This window comes from Urocampus carinirostris, chromosome 7 (assembly GCF_059441175.1).
Source record: "Urocampus carinirostris isolate Australia breed hairy pipefish chromosome 7, RoL_Ucar_1.0, whole genome shotgun sequence".
Classification (NCBI taxonomy): Eukaryota; Metazoa; Chordata; class Actinopteri; order Syngnathiformes; family Syngnathidae; genus Urocampus; species Urocampus carinirostris.
In genome coordinates, this window is record NC_142355.1 from 30,722,760 (window position 1) to 30,732,358 (window position 9,599).

The window sequence follows — 9,599 nt, forward strand, 5'->3', positions numbered from 1 at the left end:
TGATCTGCAACCTCAGTGGAAGTGTTTAAATCTAAGCTTAAAACAGTTATATTCTATAGCTTAAACCCATAAAATAAAATTTGGTTTGTTTTACTTCCTGTAAAATAAATCAATAAAAAATGACTAACCCAATGTGTTTAATACACAAATAGAGTTTCATTCGACTCTATTAATCAAATGCTTGAAAATAATTATCGATACTTGAATATATTTATTTTGTCCATCAAGCCCATAAACTCCAATTTACTTAAGTTACAACTTATCGTGTTATTACTATATTGTTACAATGTTATGACCAGGTTAATTATTGAAAATGGGGTTAAATAGACCCAGTCAACCAATGGAAACATCATTTTACTAGAAAATCACAATGACCCAGCACTGGTGAGCTATTTTCAGAAGAGGTCCGCTGACACCGCACCACGTTGGAGACCCCTGATATGAATAATAAGCACAAAACAACATGCTTTTTTTTAGATTACATACGGGTCAAGAAATGAGCATTTATTTGACATAACTTGGATAGAGCTGACATTAAAGTTCAGGATTCGGTCACTTTGAGTAATTAAAGTTTGTATTCTTCATTTTGCCTTTTAGCAACCGTTTTCAGTTACACTAGACATTATAGTAACTTGTAATTGTCAAATACTACACACAGTCCCTTTGATGTTGAACCCCAAACCGTTTTTTTTATTTGATTCAACAAATAACAGGTACAAATGTATTTAAAAGGACAGTGTGTAATATTTAGTGCCCCCTATTTGTACAAAAAAAAACCCTTTCCTTCAGTAAACAGACAAACATTGATTTGAATGGTTTCCGTTAACCACTGGAGTCATAGAGGCACCATATTCTGTGGTATGGCTTGGGAAAGTACAGCCTGGTGGCGCTCATCTCTCTCCAGGCCAAAATATCAACCCGGTCTCGAACCAGGGACCTTTCGTGTTCAAGGCGAATGTGCTAACCACTAGGTAAAAATACATAGCCCATTATACCAATGTTATTTTTTTTTTTTTTCAAAAACACAAATTAATTTTTACTTATGTTCTCTGAGCCATTGGCTCTCGCTCGCACCAGACAACAGAGTGCCATCTAGTGGTCGAATATTACTCATTGGGGCTTTAAAAGCCAAGAAAAATGTGACAATGTATTTAGAAATACCGCAATAGATTTGATCTTTTGCCAAAAAGTACTGTACACACGTCTTAGGTTATATTTTACAAAAGAAACTGGAAAATCGACTTATAAATGAGTATTTGGGTTCTAACAAGCCACCCAAAATCAGTTGTATTGTACCAAAAAATAAGTCGATTGAAATAAATTGGGGACTTTCACACAACACAAACTAAAAAGTTGAAAAAAATGGGTTTCTAAACTATGGCCTGGGGGCCAGTTGCAAGTCGCTGAGCTTTGTTTCAGCAGGCCGCAGAATGAAATCCACAAAAATTGTTTTGTTTATTTCAACCCAATAATTAAATCCAAATTCATTTTAAAACCTACCAAAAGTATGTCATTATATTTAGAATAACTACCCCAAAAATAATGGGACAAAAAAAGTTTGTTACCATGTTTAAAAGGTTGCATTGTTGTATTATTTGTTGAAAAAAAAAAAAAAAACGGGCGAAATAAGTAAAGTAGATCCCTTTTTTATATACCGTGAATTCCGAACTAAGCCGCTACTTTTTTCCCAAATGTTCAACCCTGCGGCTTATTCAATGATGCGGCCAATTTATGTAATTTTTCTAACAGCCGCCAGCGGCACTCGAGTACTAAAGGTAAGATTTAGACCGGTGGAATATATGCGCCGAGGAAGACTGCAATTTCTTAGCTTGTGAACAAATTTAATTAGCGTAGACATATACTCATCATGCAAATTGCAAAAAGAAAGGCACATGACGCAGATTTCAAGCTAAACGCAATCGAGCAGTCCGATAAAGAAGGAAACAGATCTACTGCACATAAATTTTACTTTGTGAGCGTGTTGCTAGCGTGTTTTAGAATAAGGGAGCGTGGGACGACGTCTATATGACAAAGTCTCTTTCTTATACTGAAGGATGACGACTTTGATGACGTCAGTTATAAGTAGGAAGATGAGGAGGGATTTTTTTTGGTTTGAACAAATTTATTGACACTAATAACAGAAAACAATCATGACAATCTCAACAGCAATTAAGCACATTCACAATATTATATTCCAATATGACGTTTTTAACAGCAAACACAATGAGAGGTTTGAACAACCCTTCTCGAAAATCTTATTAGCAATCAAGCATATTCACAATTTCATTATATAACATCTTTGTTAGTGACAATAGACCCGTCCAGGCCAAAGTCGATTGTCCTCGGTCTGAACAAATCCACCGACACCAACAGCAGCAAAACAAACACGACAATCTCAACAGCCATCAAGCATATTCACAATTTTTTTATATCTGACAATATGACGTGACGATATGACGTTTTAACATTTTTCCTGACATTTTCAACATCAATTAAACAATTTCAGAGTTATTTTCTTTTAACAGTAGTTAACCAGCGTGTAAAAGGCAATACTATTGTGCAAGGGCATAGCTCTGCCATCCCACCCTCCCAAGCAGCATTCTTCCAGTCCTCTGTGTGGGTGTCCTCCTCCTTCTGTGTGGGTCCTCTCCCTTCTGGGTTCCACAACCCAGGCCGTTGCTGCCGGGACTCCCACAGTGTAGCTCCGGTTTCCCCCTCCGGGTGGGTGCAGACGAGACTTCTTTATGGCTGCGTCCTAGGCCCGCCGCTGGCAGATTGTATGGTATCTGCAGCCATTTACCATGATTTTAATGTACGGTATGTTTTTTTTAACAGACCCGTTTATTGTGTTGCAAGCGTGTTGTTAGTAGTGTTTTGCTACCCTTCACAGGCACGGTTTGGGATGAAAGTTATAATGTTATTAATAAAGCTTTGAAAACTCTCTTTGTAAATATGTGTAACCATGTTTAATATGTATTTGCAACTGTATATTTTTGTAATGTAATTATTTTAGAGACTTATTCTGATATGTTTTCCACGGGCGAATCAAAAAGAACTAAATAGACTTTTTTTTTTACCTTGGATTAGTTTCAACAGGTACCCGGACTCTGCAGGTGTGCATCAAACGTTAAGTACCGGTATCAGTTTCTGATCATTTTGCCGGCTGTGGTTTTTGGACTGTGTACTTTATATTCAGTTACAATCGCGGAACTCAAAGTTGAGTTTGAGTTAATTTTATGATTGTGATACATGTTTTAATGTGGGCGCATGCGGCTTATATACAGCTGCGGCTTGTGTAAGTACAAAAGCGGTTATCCTCTTAAAATGTGGTGGGTGCGGCTTATAATCAGGTGCGCTCTATAGTCCGGAATTTACGGTATTGATTCCAACTGTTTTACAATTAAATTCTCAAGACCAGAACGGAGACAGGACACACTTGTGTTACGTTTCTCTCAGTTTTATTGGGAAGCAGGTCGCTCTGAACGCGGAAGTGGGACTTCCATGGCGAGTGATATCGGGGTCGGTAACGGAAAAACAGGTAAGTAGCCGGTACAGGAGAGCAAAAAAACGTGATCGGGATCGGAAACAAGTCGAAAGCCAGGAGAGGAGAGTAGACGTAGTCAAGATCACAAAAAGGGTCGAAGCTGGGGAACAGACGGGAGCAATAACAGGAGTGAGTCAGGATGGAAAAAGCTTACCTAGAATAAACAGAAGTTCGCAGACGGACTGACAACAGGTGACAGAAAGGAGTGGGTTTAAATAGGAACAGGAGCCAATCAGAGTCCGAGGCAGTTTGCGCCAAACGAGCGGGCACAGGTGCATCACATCGGTAATCATGACATAAATACTCCATTGAAAATAAAGAACATCTTTTTACGGGCTCAAGCATTTGTTTAACATAAAAAAGTACTTTTTTCCCTTAACAAATAACTATTTTATCAAATGACAATTCAATTATCAAATAGAGAAGAAGCAGAGAGACCCATTCAGCCAATCAGAATACAGAACACAATGGAAATCATTGAAGTAGAAAGACTGTGAAAAGTGAACCACGTTATAGCGGGGGGTTCACTGTTATTCTAACTTTAGAGAAAAAAAACCTTAATAGAAACATTTAAGTCAAAATGTACATGTAGTCATATTGATCCTTATCTTTTTAAGTCAAGTCATGATTATTTTTGACGCCCTTTATCACAAGGAGTCCCAAAGAGCTGCACAGACCACAGACTAGCAAACTACAGACTATTATTACACCATCCCTTGATCTAAAACTTACATAACGGCAAGGAAAAACTCAAAAACCTCAACATGAGGTAATCCCCCTTCCAGGATGACCAGGCTACAACTGATGTTGCACTACCAAATAACACACAGAAATTGTCAACGTGAAATAAAGTATCATTTTAACATCAGTTACTATAACGTGGCTTACTTTACAGTTTTCTACTTTAAAGATTTGCATTGGGTTCTCTCCACTTATTATTACAGACTCTCCACTACTTACAACTATTTAACTTATGATAAACATTAGATACGATCATTTTTTTGAGGTTAAAAAATATCCGGACATTGCCGTAAGTTAGATTTTGTCTTGTGTGGACCTTTTTAGAGTACAGGACAGAACTGTAGTGCTTCTTTCCACCGCTAATGGCTTATGGTGCCTCAGTGAGAGCTCACCCAGCATCCAACCGGAAGAAAAAAAATCTGCTTCCTCTTCTTAGTATAGTATAGTCATAGTATGGACAGTATAGAATGTTTACACACGGACTAACTTTGACATTTTTATTGTTTAATATCTCGAGCATCCATTCAATATGGTTGGTGTAAAATGTAAAGAAAAGGCGAACCATTTCTTTTGAAATGAAAGTGGAATAAGAAGGCTTGATGCGGTTGAGAAAATGGTCAGATTTTTCAGGCACTTTTTACCAAGGAGGGGGAAGTAGCCTATTTTTGAAGCCCATCTTCCAAAATTAAGTTAAACTTAACTTTCTTCATCTTTATAGCTCATATTATTTTATGAAATGTTTTTTTTTAGTACAAAACAATACAGGTTACGTATACAAGCCTTAAACATACAAAATATAGCACTGAAGCAACTTACGAATAAATTCCACTTACGAACGATTGTCTTGTTCGTAAGTAGGGCAGCGTCTGTACTTGATGGTACAGTAAACATTTGTATGGGAAAAAAAAGGTTTATAAAGTACGTTCATTTGAAATGCTTGAGCTTGTTCTTTGTCTTCAGAGTATAATACAGTATTTAATTGTATAAAAACTGTAAAAAATGTAAAGTTTTCTACTTTGCAGGTTTGGCCTACCACTGATTTCCTTTGGAACAAAACCAAAGGGAAAAACGAGGGACTACAGTAAATAAATAGCAAATAAAGCAAACAATGTACATTTATTTAAACACAAATACTCAACATGGACACTCAAGCTATGCTCCATAATTTGATCAAACCTGAGGAGCGGGGCCTGCATTGGAAGAAGACGAGTCGATGCACTCTAACGACTTTGTTTCCTTTAATGAGAGGAAAAAGGATTTCAAGCTAATGCTGTTGATCACCGCAAAGGCGCCTTTGCGCCCAATTAACCGCAACACACACAAAGTAATCCATTACAAAAATAAAATAAAAAAGGACGCTTCACCGAGGCCATCATATCTTACTTTTTCTTTGATTTGGGCAGAAAATGGAAACACTGGTTTGGATGTGAGCGTTTGGCCCTGTTGCCGGCCGTGCACTCTGGAGATCCATCCATCTCAATCGGCGGCTGCAGCTGACACCTTACAAAGAGGTACAATTAATAAGGGCATTATCCAGCGGTGGCCAACAAAGGAGCCCTGACGCTCAGACAACCCATCTCGGGAGGCCCAAAGAGTGCGTGTGTGTGTGGCTGGGGGAGGGAAGGCCCCCGCAAATCCGATGCCTTGCAAGCAAAGTCTTGGATCCGGGCAGTCAACAAAACACATTTGCAAATGATTGACTGAATTTAGTGCAGTGGTCAGCAACCTCCGGGTCCAGGAAGTGGGTCATTTAGTACCAGGCTGCGAAGAAAGAAATGGCAAATGGTCTGCATTTATATAGCGCTTTTCAAGTCAATGAATACCTCCCAAAGCACTTTACAATCTGCTTCACACTTACCCATTCATCACACACACTAGTAATGACATTTAGTGGTGAGTATGGAAAAAGTGCTAAAGTTTAGTCGAAAACAAAAAACTGTAAAGTGTAGCGGTAGTACTAAACCGGACGAGTAGAATAAAACGAGAGAATGAAAGAGAGAGGTAGAAAAAGGGTGAGATTGAAAAAGAGAGGAATAAAGAGAGCGATAGAACAGAGTAGTAGAAAGATAGAAACGTAAGAGAGAGAGAAAAAGGGAGAAAGTGTGAGAGAAATAGAGAAAGCACAATAGAGAGAATAAAAGAGAGAGAGAGAGAGAGAGAGCACAATAGAGAGAAAGGGAAAAATGAAATATACATTTTATTTTATTTTATCCTGTTTTAAACCTATTTGAGAACACTGTCGAGAGGGGTCGCAAATTATATTTTATTCGAAAGACAATCTCGAATCTTATTTTTTTTTTTCATGGTACTACGTTGTTGAGTACGTGGGGCCATCATTAAAATAATTTATTGACAAGGTAAACTATAAACACAATGTCAGAATAAAACTTACAATATATGTTTTTAATTTTCTTCAAACTCCAATTCATCATCAGATACACCAAAGCGTTGTTTCCCTCATCGAGCTTTTTTCGTATTTATTTATATAATTCAAGAGGACTTTCTGTTTTCTTCATTCACTCATCCATCCATCCATCCATTTTTTCATTTATTTGTTATTTTATTCAATTTTTTTCATTTATCCGTTCGTTCATAAATTCATTCATTCATTCGTTTCAAGCATTTACAAACACTTTACCTAAAACTTTTCAAACCCTAAAAAAACGTTTAAAATTCAAGAATTTTCAAGGATTTCAAGCACCCATACAAAGCCCTTGAACTGTATTAAAAAAAAACACACACACACTTAGAAAATATACGTGAATGGGCAATAGGTTTAGACTACATTGAATAAGATGACTATGCGGGTTGTGCTAATGCTGAGGGTAAATACTTTACTGCCCTCTCGGGCAGAGGGAGCATTTGGTTTGCTATGCCAATTAACAGGGGTTGTCTAATGACCATCAGAACTTTGACGACTATGTATATTAACTAGAATTCGAATTGTCATTATGGTCATTATTATCAATGTTGTGAAACATTCCATGCAACAAAATTCGACATGCCACTTATGATATAGAGACTTTGAAGAGAAAAATGACAAAAGGTAGGATGAACAGGCAAAAAAAACAAACAAAAAAACAACAACGTTTTGCTAAGAAAATTTAGCTTGAGTTATAATAATAATAATGTTAATAATGCAATTAAGAAGAATATTGCATTGTAAGTATAGCGCAATGAGAAGTGCAACTCAATTAAATTAAAACACAGGCAACTATTCCCACCCACACAAACTACATTGATTCAAATTGAAATAACCAGAAAGCCCCATCCCCAAATTTCTCCTCGGATCTACACAATTCAGGTAGGTCCTCCTTTTTACTTAAAAACGGCTAATTTCGCGTAAAAAACAAGATTGTTATGCCTGCGGTATCGTAAAAAGTGCCTGCAGGACAAGGCTCCAAGCTAGCTAGCGCAAAGGAGAAGACGCTCAGCTATCAAACAAACCGGCTCGGCCTTCAAAGGCTCCCATTAGTGCAGCTCGAGCGCGGCATTGTGCTTGACAGGCGAGAGGGCGGTACGACGCCGGGATGACATTTACAGCAAAAGCGGGGCTTGTTTGTGGTCACCGGGCCCGAGACAAACGCCGGACCCCGGGGCTCGAGGGGGTGGGGTCACGGACTACATTTCACCGCGGCGGAGGTCCCTATGTCGGAAAAGACAAACAGATAAAAGAGCCGAGGTGCTACGGGCTCCCGTCGTGCCGAAAAATCAATGCAGGCACTCTTAGGGGCAACCCGGGCCTTCCTCTTCCATTTTTTCCCCTTTCTCCGCTCGAGGATGAGCTCAGTTATGGATTAACGTTATGATCAATAACAAGATAGGAGGCGGTAAAGCTGGGCAAAATTAATTCGAAACGCATTCAAACTCTTATCGAGCGGCGGCCAGGGTAGCAGGTAGCCGATAATCCGGCAATATTGTGATGAGCGGCTAATCTCTCGTTTTAAATATGACCTCCGCCGCAGTCTAATAAAAGTTGAGAGCGGCCACCCATTTTGTTGGCGTCTAATCAGCCCGGAGATTTTCTCACCTATTCATCTCCGTCCAAGCGCTAATCTTCCTCCCTGAGCCACAGTCAATTAAAGCACTTTCATATCGGAGCTGCGAGGAGAAAAAGAAAGAGAGATGAAAAAAACAGTCAGTGAACTTTGCAGTGGCATTTGTGGGACGTCATCAGTCGGGAGGTCAGTCCTTAAAATTTATAAACACAATCCACAAATAATAAGCCAAGGTGATTTAAGACACACTAATGCTGGTGTTAGATTTTAGGTACGATTGACAAATTTGTCAGACTTTTTATGACATTTTATACTTTTTAAATCCTTGTAGTAAATATTTATAAATATATATAATATATTGAATATTGATTCAAAGGTTAAATCTAATATACCGTTTAGCCAATCAGAGTCCAGAACATCAATTAGTGAAGTAGTGAGAGCGTTATAAGTGAACAACTGTAACCAATAGTTATAGTCCTCAAGACCTCAAACAATTGGGCAAATCCACCATAAAGTGGTTTTGGGTCTGGAAAATCTGCTCCACTACTTACAACCGTTTGACTTACATAAAACGGTAGATACAAACATTTTTTCGGGATAACGATAGATATCCGGACTTAACTGTAAGTTAGATTTTGTATTGTGAGTATCTTTTCCGACTACAGGAAAGTACTGTAGTGCTTTTTTACACCGCTACCTGCGTGTGGCACTGTGGGAGCTCACCCAGCATCCACCTGGAAGTGAAAAAATCAGTGTGTAAACATTCTATACTGTCTATGTCCATACTATTTCTAGCGCGCTAAGGACTTTGACGTTTTTATTGTTTAATATCTCGTGCATCCATTCAATATGGTTGGTGTAAAGAGGCGATCTGTTTCTTTTGAAATGAAAGTTGAATAAGAAAGCTTGATGCGATTGAGAAAATACTCGGAACGCTTTTTTTTGCCCACATTTTACCACAGAGGAGTAAGTCGCCTAACTCTTGAAGCGCATCTTCCAAGAGTAAGTTGAATTCAACTTTATCTTTATAGAGCAGGGGCGGCCAACCCGGTCCTCAAGAGCCGCATGTCCTGCATGTTTTGGAGGTTTCTCAGGTGATGCAAATTTTAAGATTGTTTGCAAGCTGTGCGGGAGCTTAATAATGACCCAGGTGATTGGGATCACCTGTATTTGAACAGAGAAACTCCAAAAACATGCAGGACATGCGGCTCTTGAGGACCGGGTTGGCCACCCCTGTTATAGAGCATAGTATTTAATGAGTTTGTTTTTTAGTACAAAACAATACAGGTTACTTATAGAAGCCTTAAATATACTTA

At 38.5% G+C, this 9,599-nt stretch overlaps 1 long non-coding RNA gene across 1 annotated transcript; it reads right to left on the reverse strand.

The window, feature by feature from the left end:
- Nucleotides 1-3,512: 3,512 nt before the first annotated feature.
- On the reverse strand, nt 3,513-9,371 carry LOC148362953 (uncharacterized). The gene is made up of 3 exons (XR_015850937.1): nt 9,234-9,371; nt 8,316-8,386; nt 3,513-6,046 (listed from the first exon to the last, which is right to left on the reverse strand). It is a non-coding gene; the product is annotated as an uncharacterized LOC148362953 (long non-coding RNA).
- Nucleotides 9,372-9,599: the final 228 nt, after the last annotated feature.